The following is a 20,713-nucleotide window of genomic DNA, read 5'->3' on the forward strand; positions in this document are numbered from 1 at the left end:
GAAGTGGCATTTGCGGCTAGCACTAGTGCAGAGTTATCTCAAAGAAAGGGGCCACGGTGTTTCTGTATCTCTATTATGTTGGTGCGGCTTCGGAACTTTTAAATATCTCGATATATCTCGAAAACTACGCTTCTGATCAAAAAATATCATAGAACATAAATTTTAGGAAACATAATTCTCTACAAAAAACGTCTCTTAACATTTTGCCATAGCTCGCTTCGTTTCCGAGATATTTGCAGATTCAGCTCAAAGGAACTGGCCTGACGGACATATTTCGAGATATTCCTTCTTCTTGTTGTTCTTCCTCTGCACAGCTAAGCTGGAAGTGGCATTTGCAGCTCGCAATAGTGCAGAGTTATCTCAAAGAAAGGGGCCACGGTGTTTCTGTATCTCTATTATGTTGGTGCGGCTTCGGAACTTTTGAATATCTTGATATATCTCGAGAACTACGCATCTGATCAAAAAATATCATAGAACATAAAAAGTAGGAAACTTAATTCTCTACAAAAAAGGTCTCTTAACATTTTGCAATAGCTCGCTTCGTTTCCGAGATATTTGCAGATTTATCTCAAGGGAAGGTGCCTGACGGACATATTTCGAGATATTTCTTCTTCTTGTTGTTCTTGTTCTGCACAGCTAAGCTGGAAGTGGCATTTGCGGCTCGCACTAGTGCAGAGTTATCTCAAAGAAAGGGGCCACGGTGTTTCTGTATCTCTATTATGTTTGTGCGGCTTCGGAACTTTTAAATATCTCGATATATCTCGAAAACTACGCTTCTGATCAAAAAATATCATAGAACATAACTTGTAGGAAACATAATTCTCTACAAAAAACGTCTCTTAACATTTTGCCATAGCTCGCTTCGTTTCCGAGATATTTGCAGATTCAGCTCAAAGGAACTGGCCTGACGGACATATTTCGAGATATTCCTTCTTCTTGTTGTTCTTCCTCTGCACAGCTAAGCTGGAAGTGGCATTTGCAGCTCGCACTAGTGCAGAGTTATCTCAACGAAAGGGGCCACGGTGTTTCTGTATCTCTATTATGTTGGTGCGGCTTCGGAACTTTTAAATATCTCGATATATCTCGAAAACTACGCTTCTGATCAAAAAATATCTTAGAACATAAAAAGTAGGAAACTCAATTCTCTACAAAAAAGGTCTCTTAACATTTTGCCATAGCTCTCTTCGTTTCCGAGATATTTGCAGATTTATCTCAAGGGAAGGGGCCTGACGGACATATTTCGAGATATTTCTTCTTCTTGTTGTTCTTCTTCTGCACAGCTAAGCTGAAAGTGGCATTTGCAGCTCGCAATAGTGCAGAGTTATCTCAAAGAAAGGGGCCACGGTGTTTCTGTATCTCTATTCTGTTGGTGCGGCTTCGGAACTTTTAAATATCTTGATATATCTCGAGAACTACGCATCTGATCAAAAAATATCATAGAACATAAAAAGTAGGAAACTCAATTCTCTACAAAAAAGGTCTCTTAACATTTTGCAATAGCTCGCTTCGTTTCCGAGATATTTGCAGATTTATCTCAAGGGAAGGTGCCTGACGGACATATTTCGAGATATTTCTTCTTCTTGTTGTTCTTGTTCTGCACAGCTAAGCTGGAAGTGGCATTTGCGGCTCGCACTAGTGCAGAGTTATCTCAAAGAAAGGGGCCACGGTGTTTCTGTATCTCTATTATGTTGGTGCGGCTTCGGAACTTTTAAATATCTCGATATATCTCGAAAACTACGCTTCTGATCAAAAAATATCATAGAACATAAATTGTAGGAAACATAATTCTCTACAAAAAACGTCCCTTAACATTTTGCCATAGCTCGCTTCGTTTCCGAGATATTTGCAGATTCAGCTCAAAGGAACTGGCCTGACGGACATATTTCGAGATATTCCTTCTTCTTGTTGTTCTTCCTCTGCACAGCTAAGCTGGAAGTGGCATTTGCAGCTCGCAATAGTGCAGAGTTATCTCAACGAAAGGGGCCACGGTGTTTCTGTATCTCTATTATGTTGGTGCGGCTTCGGAACTTTTAAATATCTCGATATATCTCGAAAACTACGCTTCTGATCGAAAAATATCATAGAACATAAATTGTAGGAAACATTATTCTCTACAAAAAAGGTCTCTTAACATTTTGCCATAGCTCGCTTCGTTTCCGAGATATTTGCAGATTTATCTCAAGGGAAGGGGCCTGACGGACATATTTCGAGATATTTCTTCTTCTTGTTGTTCTTCTTCTGCACAGCTAAGCTGAAAGTGGCATTTGCAGCTCGCAATAGTGCAGAGTTATCTCAAAGAAAGGGGCCACGGTGTTTCTGTATCTCTATTCTGTTGGTGCGGCTTCGGAACTTTTAAATATCTTGATATATCTCGAGAACTACGCATCTGATCAAAAAATATCATAGAACATAAAAAGTAGGAAACTCAATTCTCTACAAAAAAGGTCTCTTAACATTTTGCAATAGCTCGCTTCGTTTCCGAGATATTTGCAGATTTATCTCAAGGGAAGGTGCCTGACGGACATATTTCGAGATATTTCTTCTTCTTGTTGTTCTTGTTCTGCACAGCTAAGCTGGAAGTGGCATTTGCGGCTCGCACTAGTGCAGAGTTATCTCAAAGAAAGGGGCCACGGTGTTTCTGTATCTCTATTATGTTGGTGCGGCTTCGGAACTTTTAAATATCTCGATATATCTCGAAAACTACGCTTCTGATCAAAAAATATCACAGAACATAAATTGTAGGAAACATAATTCTCTACAAAAAACGTCCCTTAACATTTTGCCATAGCTCGCTTCGTTTCCGAGATATTTGCAGATTCAGCTCAAAGGAACTGGCCTGACGGACATATTTCGAGATATTCCTTCTTCTTGTTGTTCTTCCTCTGCACAGCTAAGCTGGAAGTGGCATTTGCAGCTCGCAATAGTGCAGAGTTATCTCAACGAAAGGGGCCACGGTGTTTCTGTATCTCTATTATGTTGGTGCGGCTTCGGAACTTTTAAATATCTCGATATATCTCGAAAACTACGCTTCTGATCGAAAAATATCATAGAACGTAAATTGTAGGAAACATTATTCTCTACAAAAAAGGTCTCTTAACATTTTGCCATAGCTCGCTTCGTTTCCGAGATATTTGCAGATTTATCTCAAGGGAAGGGGCCTGACGGACATATTTCGAGATATTTCTTCTTCTTGTTGTTCTTCTTCTGCACAGCTAAGCTGAAAGTGGCATTTGCAGCTCGCAATAGTGCAGAGTTATCTCAAAGAAAGGGGCCACGGTGTTTCTGTATCTCTATTCTGTTGGTGCGGCTTCGGAACTTTTAAATATCTTGATATATCTCGAGAACTACGCATCTGATCAAAAAATATCATAGAACATAAAAAGTAGGAAACTCAATTCTCTACAAAAAAGGTCTCTTAACATTTTGCAATAGCTCGCTTCGTTTCCGAGATATTTGCAGATTTATCTCAAGGGAAGGTGCCTGACGGACATATTTCGAGATATTTCTTCTTCTTGTTGTTCTTGTTCTGCACAGCTAAGCTGGAAGTGGCATTTGCGGCTAGCACTAGTGCAGAGTTATCTCAAAGAAAGGGGCCACGGTGTTTCTGTATCTCTATTATGTTGGTGCGGCTTCGGAACTTTTAAATATCTCGATATATCTCGAAAACTACGCTTCTGATCAAAAAATATCATAGAACATAAATTTTAGGAAACATAATTCTCTACAAAAAACGTCTCTTAACATTTTGCCATAGCTCGCTTCGTTTCCGAGATATTTGCAGATTCAGCTCAAAGGAACTGGCCTGACGGACATATTTCGAGATATTCCTTCTTCTTGTTGTTCTTCCTCTGCACAGCTAAGCTGGAAGTGGCATTTGCAGCTCGCAATAGTGCAGAGTTATCTCAAAGAAAGGGGCCACGGTGTTTCTGTATCTCTATTATGTTGGTGCGGCTTCGGAACTTTTGAATATCTTGATATATCTCGAGAACTACGCATCTGATCAAAAAATATCATAGAACATAAAAAGTAGGAAACTTAATTCTCTACAAAAAAGGTCTCTTAACATTTTGCCATAGCTCGCTTCGTTTCCGAGATATTTGCAGATTTATCTCAAGGGAAGGGGCCTGACGGACATATATCGAGATATTTCTTCTTCTTGTTGTTCTTCTTCTGCACAGCTGAGCTGGAAGTGGCATTTGCAGGTCGCAATAGTGCAGAGTTATCTCAAAGAAAGGAGCCACGGTGTTTCTGTATCTCTATTATGTTGGTGCGGCTTCGGAACTTTTAAATATCTCGATATATCTCGAAAACTACGCTTCTGATCAAAAAATATCATAGAACATAAATTGTAGGAAAGATAATTCACTACAAAAAACGTCTCTTAACATTTTGCCATAGCTCTCTTCGTTTCCGAGATATTTGCAGATTCATCTCAAAGGAACGGGCCTGACGGACATATTTCGAGATACTTCTTCTTCTTGTTGTTCTTCCTCTGCACAGCTAAGCTGGAAGTGGCATTTGCGGCTCGCACTAGTGCAGAGTTATCTCAACGAAAGGGGCCACGGTGTTTCTGTATCTCTATTATGTTGGTGCGGCTTCGGAACTTTTAAATATCTCGATATATCTCGAAAACTACGCTTCTGATCAAAAAATATCATAGAACATAAAAAGTAGGAAACTCAATTCTCTACAAAAAAGGTCTCTTAACATTTTGCAATAGCTCGCTTCGTTTCCGAGATATTTGCAGATTTATCTCAAGGGAAGGTGCCTGACGGACATATTTCGAGATATTTCTTCTTCTTGTTGTTCTTGTTCTGCACAGCTAAGCTGGAAGTGGCATTTGCGGCTCGCACTAGTGCAGAGTTATCTCAAAGAAAGGGGCCACGGTGTTTCTGTATCTCTATTATGTTGGTGCGGCTTCGGAACTTTTAAATATCTCGATATATCTCGAAAACTACGCTTCTGATCAAAAAATATCATAGAACATAACTTGTAGGAAACATAATTCTCTACAAAAAACGTCTCTTAACATTTTGCCATAGCTCGCTTCGTTTCCGAGATATTTGCAGATTCAGCTCAAAGGAACTGGCCTGACGGACATATTTCGAGATATTCCTTCTTCTTGTTGTTCTTCCTCTGCACAGCTAAGCTGGAAGTGGCATTTGCAGCTCGCACTAGTGCAGAGTTATCTCAACGAAAGGGGCCACGGTGTTTCTGTATCTCTATTATGTTGGTGCGGCTTCGGAACTTTTAAATATCTCGATATATCTCGAAAACTACGCTTCTGATCAAAAAATATCTTAGAACATAAAAAGTAGGAAACTCAATTCTCTACAAAAAAGGTCTCTTAACATTTTGCCATAGCTCTCTTCGTTTCCGAGATATTTGCAGATTTATCTCAAGGGAAGGGGCCTGACGGACATATTTCGAGATATTTCTTCTTCTTGTTGTTCTTCTTCTGCACAGCTAAGCTGAAAGTGGCATTTGCAGCTCGCAATAGTGCAGAGTTATCTCAAAGAAAGGGGCCACGGTGTTTCTGTATCTCTATTCTGTTGCTGCGGCTTCGGAACTTTTAAATATCTTGATATATCTCGAGAACTACGCATCTGATCAAAAAATATCATAGAACATAAAAAGTAGGAAACTCAATTCTCTACAAAAAAGGTCTCTTAACATTTTGCAATAGCTCGCTTCGTTTCCGAGATATTTGCAGATTTATCTCAAGGGAAGGTGCCTGACGGACATATTTCGAGATATTTCTTCTTCTTGTTGTTCTTGTTCTGCACAGCTAAGCTGGAAGTGGCATTTGCGGCTCGCACTAGTGCAGAGTTATCTCAAAGAAAGGGGCCACGGTGTTTCTGTATCTCTATTATGTTGGTGCGGCTTCGGAACTTTTAAATATCTTGATATATCTCGAGAACTACGCATCTGATCAAAAAATATCATAGAACATAAAAAGTAGGAAACTCAATTCTCTACAAAAAAGGTCTCTTAACATTTTGCAATAGCTCGCTTCGTTTCCGAGATATTTGCAGATTTATCTCAAGGGAAGGTGCCTGACGGACATATTTCGAGATATTTCTTCTTCTTGTTGTTCTTGTTCTGCACAGCTAAGCTGGAAGTGGCATTTGCGGCTCGCACTAGTGCAGAGTTATCTCAAAGAAAGGGGCCACGGTGTTTCTGTATCTCTATTATGTTGGTGCGGCTTCGGAACTTTTAAATATCTCGATATATCTCGAAAACTACGCTTCTGATCAAAAAATATCACAGAACATAAATTGTAGGAAACATAATTCTCTACAAAAAACGTCCCTTAACATTTTGCCATAGCTCGCTTCGTTTCCGAGATATTTGCAGATTCAGCTCAAAGGAACTGGCCTGACGGACATATTTCGAGATATTCCTTCTTCTTGTTGTTCTTCCTCTGCACAGCTAAGCTGGAAGTGACATTTGCAGCTCGCAATAGTGCAGAGTTATCTCAACGAAAGGGGCCACGGTGTTTCTGTATCTCTATTATGTTGGTGCGGCTTCGGAACTTTTAAATATCTCGATATATCTCGAAAACTACGCTTCTGATCGAAAAATATCATAGAACGTAAATTGTAGGAAACATTATTCTCTACAAAAAAGGTCTCTTAACATTTTGCCATAGCTCGCTTGGTTTCCGAGATATTTGCAGATTTATCTCAAGGGAAGGGGCCTTTCGGACATATTTCGAGATATTTCTTCTTCTTGTTGTTCTTCTTCTGCACAGCTAAGCTGAAAGTGGCATTTGCAGCTCGCAATAGTGCAGAGTTATCTCAAAGAAAGGGGCCACGGTGTTTCTGTATCTCTATTCTGTTGGTGCGGCTTCGGAACTTTTAAATATCTTGATATATCTCGAGAACTACGCATCTGATCAAAAAATATCATAGAACATAAAAAGTAGGAAACTCAATTCTCTACAAAAAAGGTCTCTTAACATTTTGCAATAGCTCGCTTCGTTTCCGAGATATTTGCAGATTTATCTCAAGGGAAGGTGCCTGACGGACATATTTCGAGATATTTCTTCTTCTTGTTGTTCTTGTTCTGCACAGCTAAGCTGGAAGTGGCATTTGCGGCTCGCACTAGTGCAGAGTTATCTCAAAGAAAGGGGCCACGGTGTTTCTGTATCTCTATTATGTTGGTGCGGCTTCGGAACTTTTAAATATCTCGATATATCTCGAAAACTACGCTTCTGATCAAAAAATATTACAGAACATAAATTGTAGGAAACATAATTCTCTACAAAAAACGTCCCTTAACATTTTGCCATAGCTCGCTTCGTTTCCGAGATATTTGCAGATTCAGCTCAAAGGAACTGGCCTGACGGACATATTTCGAGATATTCCTTCTTCTTGTTGTTCTTCCTCTGCACAGCTAAGCTGGAAGTGACATTTGCAGCTCGCAATAGTGCAGAGTTATCTCAACGAAAGGGGCCACGGTGTTTCTGTATCTCTATTATGTTGGTGCGGCTTCGGAACTTTTAAATATCTCGATATATCTCGAAAACTACGCTTCTGATCGAAAAATATCATAGAACGTAAATTGTAGGAAACATTATTCTCTACAAAAAAGGTCTCTTAACATTTTGCCATAGCTCGCTTGGTTTCCGAGATATTTGCAGATTTATCTCAAGGGAAGGGGCCTTTCGGACATATTTCGAGATATTTCTTCTTCTTGTTGTTCTTCTTCTGCACAGCTAAGCTGAAAGTGGCATTTGCAGCTCGCAATAGTGCAGAGTTATCTCAAAGAAAGGGGCCACGGTGTTTCTGTATCTCTATTCTGTTGGTGCGGCTTCGGAACTTTTAAATATCTTGATATATCTCGAGAACTACGCATCTGATCAAAAAATATCATAGAACATAAAAAGTAGGAAACTCAATTCTCTACAAAAAAGGTCTCTTAACATTTTGCAATAGCTCGCTTCGTTTCCGAGATATTTGCAGATTTATCTCAAGGGAAGGTGCCTGACGGACATATTTCGAGATATTTCTTCTTCTTGTTGTTCTTGTTCTGCACAGCTAAGCTGGAAGTGGCATTTGCGGCTAGCACTAGTGCAGAGTTATCTCAAAGAAAGGGGCCACGGTGTTTCTGTATCTCTATTATGTTGGTGCGGCTTCGGAACTTTTAAATATCTCGATATATCTCGAAAACTACGCTTCTGATCAAAAAATATCATAGAACGTAAATTTTAGGAAACATAATTCTCTACAAAAAACGTCTCTTAACATTTTGCCATAGCTCGCTTCGTTTCCGAGATATTTGCAGATTCAGCTCAAAGGAACTGGCCTGACGGACATATTTCGAGATATTCCTTCTTCTTGTTGTTCTTCCTCTGCACAGCTAAGCTGGAAGTGGCATTTGCAGCTCGCAATAGTGCAGAGTTATCTCAAAGAAAGGGGCCACGGTGTTTCTGTATCTCTATTATGTTGGTGCGGCTTCGGAACTTTTGAATATCTTGATATATCTCGAGAACTACGCATCTGATCAAAAAATATCATAGAACATAAAAAGTAGGAAACTTAATTCTCTACAAAAAAGGTCTCTTAACATTTTGCCATAGCTCGCTTCGTTTCCGAGATATTTGCAGATTTATCTCAAGGGAAGGTGCCTGACGGACATATTTCGAGATATTTCTTCTTCTTGTTGTTCTTGTTCTGCACAGCTAAGCTGGAAGTGGCATTTGCGGCTCGCACTAGTGCAGAGTTATCTCAAAGAAAGGGGCCACGGTGTTTCTGTATCTCTATTATGTTGGTGCGGCTTCGGAACTTTTAAATATCTCGATATATCTCGAAAACTACGCTTCTGATCAAAAAATATCATAGAACATAAATTGTAGGAAACATAATTCTCTACAAAAAACGTCTCTTAACATTTTGCCATAGCCCGCTTCGTTTCCGAGATATTTGCAGATTCAGCTCAAAGGAACTGGCCTGACGGACATATTTCGAGATATTCCTTCTTCTTGTTGTTCTTCCTCTGCACAGCTAAGCTGGAAGTGGCATTTGCAGCTCGCAATAGTGCAGAGTTATCTCAAAGAAAGGGGCCACGGTGTTTCTGTATCTCTATTATGTTGGTGCGGCTTCGGAACTTTTAAATATCTTGATATATCTCGAGAACTGCGCATCTGATCAAAAAATATCATAGAACATAAAAAGTAGGAAACTTAATTGTCTACAAAAAAGGTCTCTTAACATTTTGCCATAGCTCGCTTCGTTTCCGAGATATTTGCAGATTTATCTCAAGGGAAGGGGCCTGACGGACATATTTCGAGATATTTCTTCTTCTTGTTGTTCTTCTTCTGCACAGCTAAGCTGGAAGTGGCATTTGCGGCTCGCACTAGTGCAGAGTTAGCTCAAAGAAAGGGGCCACGGTGTTTCTGTATCTCTATTATGTTGGTGCGGCTTCGGAACTTTTAAATATCTTGATATATCTCGAGAACTACGCATCTGATCAAAAAATATCATAGAACATAAAAAGTAGGAAACCTAATTCTCTACAAAAAAGGTCTCTTAACATTTTACCATAGCTCGCTTCGTTTCCGAGATATTTGCAGATTTATCTCAAGGGAAGGGGCCTGACGGACATATTTCGAGATATTTCTTCTTCTTGTTGTTCTTCTTCTGCACAGCTAAGCTGGAAGTGGCATTTGCGGCTCGCACTAGTGCAGAGTTATCTCAAAGAAAGGGGCCACGGTGTTTCTGTATCTCTATTATGTTGGTGCGGCTTCGGAACCTTTAAATATCTCGATATATCTCGAAAACTACGCTTCTGATCAAAAAATATCATAGAACATAAATTGTAGGAAACATAATTCTCTACAAAAAAGGTCTCTTAACATTTTGCCATAGCTCGCTTCGTTTCCGAGATATTTGCAGATATATCTCAAGGGCAGGGGCCTGACGGACATATTTCGAGATATTTCTTCTTCTTGTTGTTCTTCTTCTGCACAGCTAAACTGGAAGTGGCATTTCCAGCTCGCAATAGTGCAGAGTTATCTCAAAGAAAGGAGCCACAGTGTTTCTGTATCTCTATTATGTTGGTGCGGCTTCGGAACTTTTAAATATCTTGATATATCTCGAGAACTACGCATCTGATCAAAAAATATCATAGAACATAAAATGTAGGAAACTTAATTCTCTACAAAAAAGGTCTCTTAACATTTTGCCATAGCTCGCTTCGTTTCCGAGATATTTGCAGATTTATCTCAAGGGAAGGGGCCTGACGGACATATTTCGAGATATTTCTTCTTCTCGTTGTTCTTCTTCTGCACAGCTAAGCTGTAAGTGGCATTTGCGGCTCGCACTAGTGCAGAGTTACCTCAAAGAAAGGGGCCACGGTGTTTCTGTATCTCTATTATGTTGGTGCGGTTTCGGAACCTTTAAATATCTCGATATATCTCGAAAACTACGCTTCTGATCAAAAAATATCATCGAACATAAATTGTAGGAAACATAATTCTCTACAAAAAAGGTCTCTTAACATTTTGCCATAGCTCGCTTCGTTTCCGAGATATTTGCAGATATATCTCAAGGGCAGGGGCCTGACGGACATATTTCGAGATATTTCTTCTTCTTGTTGTTCTTCTTCTGCACAGCTAAGCTGGAAGTGGCATTTACAGATCGCAATAGTGCAGAGTTATCTCAAAGAAAGGGGCCACGGTGTTTCTGTATCTCTATTATGTTGGTGCGGCTAAGGAACTTTTAAATATCTTAATATATCTCGAGAACTACGCATCTGATCAAAAAATATCATAGAACATGAAAAGTAGGAAACTTAATTCTCTACAAAAAAGGTCTCTTAACATTTTGCCATAGCTCGCTTCGTTTCCGAGATATTTGCAGATATATCTCAAGGGCAGGGGCCTGACGGACATATTTCGAGATATTTCTTCTTCTTGTTGTTCTTCTTCTGCACAGCTAAACTGGAAGTGGCATTTCCAGCTCGCAATAGTGCAGAGTTATCTCAAAGAAAGGAGCCACGGTGTTTCTGTATCTCTATTATGTTGGTGCGGCTTCGGAACTTTTAAATATCTTGATATATCTCGAGAACTACGCATCTGATCAAAAAATATCATAGAACATAAAATGTAGGAAACTTAATTCTCTACAAAAAAGGTCTCTTAACATTTTGCCATAGCTCGCTTCGTTTCCGCGATATTTGCAGATTTATCTCAAGGGAAGGGGCCTAACGGACTTATTTCGGGATATTTCTTCTTCTTGTTGTTCTTCTTCTGCACAGCTGAGCTGGAAGCGGCATTTGCGGCTCGCACTAGTGCAGAGTTATCTCAAAGAAAGGGGCCACGGTGTTTCTGTATCTCTGTTATGTTGGTGCGGTTTCGGAACTTTTAAATATCTTGATATATCTCGAGAACTACGCATCTGATCAAAAAATATCATAGAACATAAATTGTAGGAAGCATAATTCTCTACAAAAAAGGTCTCTTAACATTTTGCCATAGCTCGCTTCGTTTCCGAGATATTTGCAGATATATCTCAAGGGAAGGGGCCTGACCGACATATTTCGAGATATTTCTTCTTCTTGTTGTTCTTCTTCTGCACAGCTAAGCTGGAAGTGGCATTTGCGGCTCGCACTAGTGCAGAGTTATCTCAAAGAAAGGGGCCACGGTGTTTCTGTATCTCTATTATGTTGGTGCGGCTTCGGAACTTTTAAATATCTTGATATATCTCGAGAACTACGCATCTGATCAAAAAATATCATAGAACATAAAAAGTAGGAAACTTAATTCTCTACAAAAAAGGTCTCTTAACATTTCGCCATAGCTCGCTTCGTTTCCGAGATATGTGCAGATTTATCTCAAGGGAAGGGGCCTGACGGACATATTTCGAGATATTTCTTCTTCTTGTTGTTCTTCTTCTGCACAGCTAAGCTGAAAGTGGCATTTGCGGCTCGCACTAGTGCAGAGTTATCTCAAAGAAAGGGGCCACGGTGTTTCTGTATCCCTATTATGTTGGTGCGGCTTCGGAACTTTTAAATATCTCGATATATCTCGAAAACTACGCTTCTGATCAAAAAATATCATAGAACATAAATTGTAGGAAACATAATTCTCTATAAAAAACGTCTCTTAACATTTTGCCATAGCTCGCTTCGTTTCCGAGATATTTGCAGATTCAGCTCAAAGGAACTGGCCTGACGGACATATTTCGAGATATTTCTTCTTCTTGTTGTTCTTCCTCTGCACAGCTAAGCTGGAAGTGGCATTTGCAGCTCGCAATAGTGCAGAGTTATCTCAAAGAAAGGGGCCACGGTGTTTCTGTATCTCTATTATGTTGGTGCGGCTTCGGAACTTTTAAATATCTTGATATATCTCGAGAACTACGCATCTGATCAAAAAATATCATAGAACATAAAAAGTAGGAAACTTAATTCTCTACAAAAAAGGTCTCTCAACATTTTGCCATAGCTCGCTTCGTTTCCGAGATATTTGCAGATTTATCTCAAGGGAAGGGGCCTGACGGACATATTTCGAGATATTTCGTCTTCTTGTTGTTCTTCTTCTGCACAGCTAAACTGGAAGTGGCATTTCCAGCTCGCAATAGTGCAGAGTTATCTCAAAGAGAGGGGCCACGGTGTTTCTGTATCTCTATTATGTTGGTGCGGCTTCGGAACTTTTAAATATCTTGATATATCTCGAGAACTACGCATCTGATCAAAAAATATCATAGAACATAAAAAGTAGGAAACTTAATTCTCTACAAAAAAGGTCTCTCAACATTTTGCCATAGCTCGCTTCGTTTCCGAGATATTTGCAGATTTATCTCAAGGGAAGGGGCCTGACGGACATATTTCGAGATATTTCGTCTTCTTGTTGTTCTTCTTCTGCACAGCTAAGCTGGAAGTGGCATTTGCAGCTCGCAATAGTGCAGAGTTATCTCAAAGAAAGGGGCCACGGTGTTTCTGTATCCCTATTATGTTGGTGCGGCTTCGGAACTTTTAAATATCTCGATATATCTCGAAAACTACGCTTCTGATCAAAAAATATCATAGAACATAAATTGTAGGAAACATAATTCTCTACAAAAAACGTCTCTTAACATTTTGCCATAGCTCGCTTCGTTTCCGAGATATTTGCAGATTTATCTCAAGGGAAGGGGCCTGACGGACATATTTCGAGATATTTCTTCTTCTTGTTGTTCTTCTTCTGCACAGCTAAGCTGGAAGTGGCATTTGCGGCTCGCACTAGTGCAGAGTTATCTCAAAGAAAGGGGCCACGGTGTTTCTGTATCCCTATTATGTTGGTGCGGCTTCGGAACTTTTAAATATCTCGATATATCTCGAAAACTACGCTTCTGATCAGAAAATATCATAGAACATAAATTGTAGGAAACATAATTCTCTACAAAAAACGTCTCTTAACATTTTGCCATAGCTCGCTTCGTTTCCGAGATATTTGCAGATATATCTCAAGGGAAGGGGCCTGACGGACATATTTCGAGATATGTCTTCTTCTTGTTGTTCTTCTTCTGCACAGCTAAGCTGGAAGTGGCATTTACAGCTCGCAATAGTGCAGAGTTATCTCAAAGAGAGGGGCCACGGTGTTTCTGTATCTCTATTATGTTGGTGCGGCTTCGGAACTTTTAAATATCTTGATATATCTCGAGAACTACGCATCTGATCAAAAAATATCATAGAACATAAAAAGTAGGAAACTTAATTCTCTACAAAAAAGGTCTCCTAACATTTTGCCATAGCTCGCTTCGTTTCCGAGATATTTGCAGATTTATCTCAAGGGAAGGGGCCTGACGGACATATTTCGAGATATTTCTTCTTCTTGTTGTTCTTCTTCTGCACAGCTAAGCTGGAAGTGGCATTTGCGGCTCGCACTAGTGCAGAGTTATCTCAACGAAAGGGGCCACGGTGTTTCTGTATCTCTATTATGTTGGTGCGGCTTCGGAACTTTTAAATATCTCGATATATCTCGAAAACTACGCCTCTGATCAAAAAATATCATAGAACATAAATTGTAGCAAACATAATTCTCTACAAAAAAGATCTCTAAACATTTTGCCATAGCTCGCTTCGTTTCCGAGATATTTGCAGATATATCTCAAGGGAAGGGGCCTGACGGACATATTTCGAGATATTTCTTCTTCTTGTTGTTCTTCTTCTGCACAGCTAAGCTGGAAGTTGCATTGACAGTTCGCAATAGTGCAGAGTTATCTCAAAGAAAGTGGCCACGGTGTTTCTGTATCTCTATTATGTTGGTGCGGCTTCGGAACTTTTAAATATCTTGATATATCTCGAGAACTACGCATCAGATCAAAAAATATCATAGAACATAAAAAGTAGGAAACTTAATTCTCTACAAAAAAGGTCTCTTAACATTTTGCCATAGCTCTCTTCGTTTCCGAGATATTTGCAGATTTATCTCAAGGGAAGGGGCCTGACGGACATATTTCGAGATATTTCTTCTTCTTGTTGTTCTTCTTCTGCACAGCTAAGCTGGAAGTGGCATTTACAGCTCGCAATACTGCAGAGTTATCTCAAAGAAAGGGGCCACGGTGTTTCTGTATCCCTATTATGTTGGTGCGGCTTCGGAACTTTTAAATATCTCGATATATCTCGAAAACTACGCTTCTGATCAAAAAATATCATAGAACATAAATTGTAGGAAACATAATTCTCTACAAAAAACGTCTCTTAACATTTTGCCATAGCTCGCTTCGTTTCCGAGATATTTGCAGATTCAGCTCAAAGGAACTGGCCTGACGGACATATTTCGAGATATTTCTTCTTCTTGTTGTTCTTCTTCTGCACAGCTAAACTGGAAGTGGCATTTCCAGCTCGCAATAGTGCAGAGTTATCTCAAAGAGAGGGGCCACGGTGTTTCTGTATCTCTATTATGTTGGTGCGGCTTCGGAACTTTTAAATATCTTGATATATCTCGAGAACTACGCATCTGATCAAAAAATATCATAGAACATAAAAAGTAGGAACCTTAATTCTCTACAAAAAAGGTCTCCCAACATTTTGCCATAGCTCGCTTCGTTTCCGAGATATTTGCAGATTTATCTCAAGGGAAGGGGCCTGACGGACATATTTCGAGATATTTCGTCTTCTTGTTGTTCTTCTTCTGCACAGCTAAGCTGGAAGTGGCATTTGCAGCTCGCAATAGTGCAGAGTTATCTCAACGAAAGGGGCCACGGTGTTTCTGTATCCCTATTATGTTGGTGCGGCTTCGGAACTTTTAAATATCTCGATATATCTCGAAAACTACGCTTCTGATCAAAAAATATCATAGAACATAAATTGTAGGAAACATAATTCTCTACAAAAAACGTCTCTTAACATTTTGCCATAGCTCGCTTCGTTTCCGAGATATTTGCAGATATATCTCAAGGGAAGGGGCCTGACGGACATATTTCGAGATATTTCTTCTTCTTGTTGTTCTTCTTCTGCACAGCTAAGCTGGAAGTGGCATTTACAGCTCGCAATAGTGCAGAGTTATCTCAAAGAAAGGGGCCACGGTGTTTCTGTATCTCTATTATGTTGGTGCGGCTTTGGAACTTTTAAATATCTGGATATATCTCGAAAACTACGCTTCTGATCAAAAAATATCATAGAACATAAATTGTAGGAAACATAATTCTCTACAAAAAAGGTCTCTTAACATTTTGCCATAGCTCGCTTCGTTTCCGAGATATTTGCAGATATATCTCAAGGGAAGGGGCCAGACGGACATATTTCGAGATATGTCTTCTTCTTGTTGTTCTTCTTCTGCACAGCTAAGCTGGAAGTGGCATTTACAGCTCGCAATAGTGCAGAGTTATCTCAAAGAGAGGGGCCACGGTGTTTCTGTATCTCTATTATGTTGGTGCGGCTTCGGAACTTTCAAATATCTTGATATATCTCGAGAACTACGCATCTGATCAAAAAATATCATAGAACATAAAAAGTAGGAAACTTAATTCTCTACAAAAAAGGTCTCTCAACATTTTGCCATAGCTCGCTTCGTTTCCGAGATATTTGCAGATTTATCTCAAGGGAAGGGGCCTGACGGACATATTTCGAGATATTTCGTCTTCTTGTTGTTCTTCTTCTGCACAGCTAAGCTGGAAGTGGCATTTGCAGCTCGCAATAGTGCAGAGTTATCTCAAAGAAAGGGGCCACGGTGTTTCTGTATCCCTATTATGTTGGTGCGGCTTCGGAACTTTTAACTATCTCGATATATCTCGAAAACTACGCTTCTGATCAAAAAATATCATAGAACATAAATTGTAGGAAACATAATTCTCTACAAAAAACGTCTCTTAACATTTTGCCATAGCTCGCTTCGTTTCCGGGATATTTGCAGATATATCTCAAGGGAAGGGGCCTGACGGACATATTTCGAGATATTTCTTCTTCTTGTTGTTCTTCTTCTGCACAGCTAAGCTGGAAGTGGCATTTACAGCTCGCAATAGTGCAGAGTTATCTCAAAGAAAGGGGCCACGGTGTTTCTGTATCTCTATTATGTTGGTGCGGCTTTGGAACTTTTAAATATCTGGATATATCTCGAAAACTACGCTTCTGATCAAAAAATATCATAGAACATAAATTGTAGGAAACATAATTCTCTACAAAAAAGGTCTCTTAACATTTTGCCATAGCTCGCTTCGTTTCCGAGATATTTGCAGATATATCTCAAGGGAAGGGGCCAGACGGACATATTTCGAGATATGTCTTCTTCTTGTTGTTCTTCTTCTGCACAGCTAAGCTGGAAGTGGCATTTACAGCTCGCAATAGTGCAGAGTTATCTCAAAGAGAGGGGCCACGGTGTTTCTGTATCTCTATTATGTTGGTGCGGCTTCGGAACTTTTAAATATCTTGATATATCTCGAGAACTACGCATCTGATCAAAAAATATCATACAACATAAAAAGTAGGAAACTTAATTCTCTACAAAAAAGGTCTCCTAACATTTTGCCATAGCTCGCTTCGTTTCCGAGATATTTGCAGATTTATCTCAAGGGAAGGGGCCTGACGGACATATTTCGAGATATTTCTTCTTCTTGTTGTTCTTCTTCTGCACAGCTAAGCTGGAAGTGGCATTTGCGGCTCGCACTAGTGCAGAGTTATCTCAACGAAAGGGGCCACGGTGTTTCTGTATCTCTATTATGTTGGTGCGGCTTCGGAACTTTTAAATATCTCGATATATCTCGAAAACTACGCTTCTGATCAAAAAATATCATAGAACATAAATTGTAGCAAACATAATTCTCTACAAAAAAGATCTCTAAACATTTTGCCATAGCTCGCTTCGTTTCCGAGATATTTGCAGATATATCTCAAGGGAAGGGGCCTGACGGACATATTTCGAGATATTTCTTCTTCTTGTTGTTCTTCTTCTGCACAGCTAAGCTGGAAGTGGCATTTACAGCTCGCAATAGTGCAGAGTTATCTCAAAGAAAGGGGCCACGGTGTTTCTGTATCTCTATTATGTTGGTGCGGCTTCGGAACTTTTAAATATCTTGATATATCTCGAGAACTACGCATCAGATCAAAAAATATCATAGAACATAAAAAGTAGGAAACTTAATTCTCTACAAAAAAGGTCTCTTAACATTTTGCCATAGCTCTCTTCGTTTCCGAGATATTTGCAGATTTATCTCAAGGGAAGGGGCCTGACGGACATATTTCGAGATATTTCTTCTTCTTGTTGTTCTTCTTCTGCACAGCTAAGCTGGAAGTGGCATTTACAGCTCGCAATACTGCAGAGTTATCTCAAAGAAAGGGGCCACGGTGTTTCTGTATCCCTATTATGTTGGTGCGGCTTCGGAACTTTTAAATATCTCGATATATCTCGAAAACTACGCTTCTGATCAAAAAATATCATAGAACATAAATTGTAGGAAACATAATTCTCTACAAAAAACGTCTCTTAACATTTTGCCATAGCTCGCTTCGTTTCCGAGATATTTGCAGATTCAGCTCAAAGGAACTGGCCTGACGGACATATTTCGAGATATTTCTTCTTCTTGTTGTTCTTCTTCTGCACAGCTAAACTGGATGTGGCATTTCCAGCTCGCAATAGTGCAGAGTTATCTCAAAGAGAGGGGCCACGGTGTTTCTGTATCTCTATTATGTTGGTGCGGCTTCGGAACTTTTAAATATCTTGATATATCTCGAGAACTACGCATCTGATCAAAAAATATCATAGAACATAAAAAGTAGGAAACTTAATTCTCTACAAAAAAGGTCTCTCAACATTTTGCCATAGCTCGCTTCGTTTCCGAGATATTTGCAGATTTATCTCAAGGGAAGGGGCCTGACGGACATATTTCGAGATATTTCGTCTTCTTGTTGTTCTTCTTCTGCACAGCTAAGCTGGAAGTGGCATTTGCAGCTCGCAATAGTGCAGAGTTATCTCAAAGAAAGGGGCCACGGTGTTTCTGTATCCCTATTATGTTGGTGCGGCTTCGGAACTTTTAAATATCTCGATATATCTCGAAAACTACGCTTCTGATCAAAAAATATGATAGAACATAAATTGTAGGAAACATAATTCTCTACAAAAAACGTCTCTTAACATTTTGCCATAGCTCGCTTCGTTTCCGAGATATTTGCAGATTTATCTCAAGGGAAGGGGCCTGACGGACATATTTCGAGATATTTCTTCTTCTTGTTGTTCTTCTTCTGCACAGCTAAGCTGGAAGTGGCATTTGCGGCTCGCACTAGTGCAGAGTTATCTCAACGAAAGGGGCCACGGTGTTTCTGTATCTCTATTATGTTGGTGCGGCTTTGGAACTTTTAAATATCTCGATATATCTCGAAAACTACGCTTCTGATCAAAAAATATCATAGAACATAAATTGTAGGAAACATAATTCTCTACAAAAAAGTTCTCTTAACATTTTGCCATAGCTCGCTTCGTTTCCGGGATATTTGCAGATATATCTCAAGGGAAGGGGCCTGACGGACATATTTCGAGATATTTCTTCTTCTTGTTGTTCTTCTTCTGCACAGCTAAGCTGGAAGTGGCATTTACAGCTCGCAATAGTGCAGAGTTATCTCAAAGAAAGGGGCCACGGTGTTTCTGTATCTCTATTATGTTGGTGCGGCTTTGGAACTTTTAAATATCTGGATATATCTCGAAAACTACGCTTCTGATCAAAAAATATCATAGAACATAAATTGTAGGAAACAGAACTCTCTACAAAAAAGGTCTCTTAACATTTTGCCATAGCTCGCTTCGTTTCCGAGATATTTGCAGATATATCTCAAGGGAAGGGGCCTGACGGACATATTTCGAGATATGTCTTCTTCTTGTTGTTCTTCTTCTGCACAGCTAAGCTGGAAGTGGCATTTGCGGCTCGCACTAGTGCAGAGTTATCTCAACGAAAGGGGCCACGGTGTTTCTGTATCTCTATTATGTTGGTGCGGCTTCGGAACTTTTAAATATCTCGATATATCTCGAAAACTACGCTTCTGATCAAAAAATATCATAGAACATAAATTGTAGGACACATAATTCTCTACAAAAAAGGTCTCTTAACATTTTGCCATAGCTCGCTTCGTTTCCGGGATATTTGCAGATATATCTCAAGGGAAGGGGCCTGACGGACATATTTCGAGATATTTCTTCTTCTTGTTGTTCTTCTTCTGCACAGCTAAGCTGGAAGTGGCATTTACAGCTCGCAATAGTGCAGAGTTATCTCAAAGAAAGGGGCCACGGTGTTTCTGTATCTCTATTATGTTGGTGCGGCTTTGGAACTTTTAAATATCTGGATATATCTCGAAAACTACGCTTCTGATCAAAAAATATCATAGAACATAAATTGTAGGAAACATAACTCTCTACAAAAAAGGTCTCTTAACATTTTGCCATAGCTCGCTTCGTTTCCGAGATATTTGCAGATATATCTCAAGGGAAGGGGCCTGACGGACATATTTCGAGATATGTCTTCTTCTTGTTGTTCTTCTTCTGCACAGCTAAGCTGGAAGTGGCATTTGCGGCTCGCACTAGTGCAGAGTTATCTCAACGAAAGGGGCCACGGTGTTTCTGTATCTCTATTATGTTGGTGCGGCTTCGGAACTTTTAAATATCTCGATATATCTCGAAAACTACGCTTCTGATCAAAAAATATCATAGAACATAAATTGTAGGAAACATAATTCTCTACAAAAAAGGTCTCTTAACATTTTGCCATAGCTCGCTTCGTTTCCGAGATATTTGCAGATATATCTCAAGGGAAGGGGCCTGACGGACATATTTCGAGATATTTCTTCTTCTTGTTGTTCTTCTTCTGCACAGCTAAGCTGGAAGTGGCATTTACAGCTCGTAATAGTGCAGAGTTATCTCAAAGAAAGGGGCCACGGTGTTTCTGTATCTCTATTATGTTGGTGCGGCTTCGGAACTTTTAAATATCTTGATATATCTCGCGAACTACGCATCTGATCAAAAAATATCATAGAACATGAAAGGTAGGAAACTTAATTCTCTACAAAAAAGGTCTCTTAACATTTTGCCATAGCTCGCTTCGTTTCCGAGATATTTGCAGATTTATCTCAAGGGAAGGGGCCTGACGGACATATTTCGAGATATTTCTTCTTCTTGTTGTTCTTCTTCTGCACAGCTAAGCTGGAAGTGGCATTTGCGGCTCGCACTAGTGCAGAGTTATCTCAAAGAAAGGGGCCACGGTGTTTCTGTATCCCTATTATGTTGGTGCGGCTTCGAAACTTTTAAATA

This window comes from Osmia lignaria, unplaced genomic scaffold (genome assembly GCF_051020975.1).
Source record: "Osmia lignaria lignaria isolate PbOS001 unplaced genomic scaffold, iyOsmLign1 scaffold0003, whole genome shotgun sequence".
Classification (NCBI taxonomy): domain Eukaryota; kingdom Metazoa; phylum Arthropoda; class Insecta; order Hymenoptera; family Megachilidae; genus Osmia; species Osmia lignaria.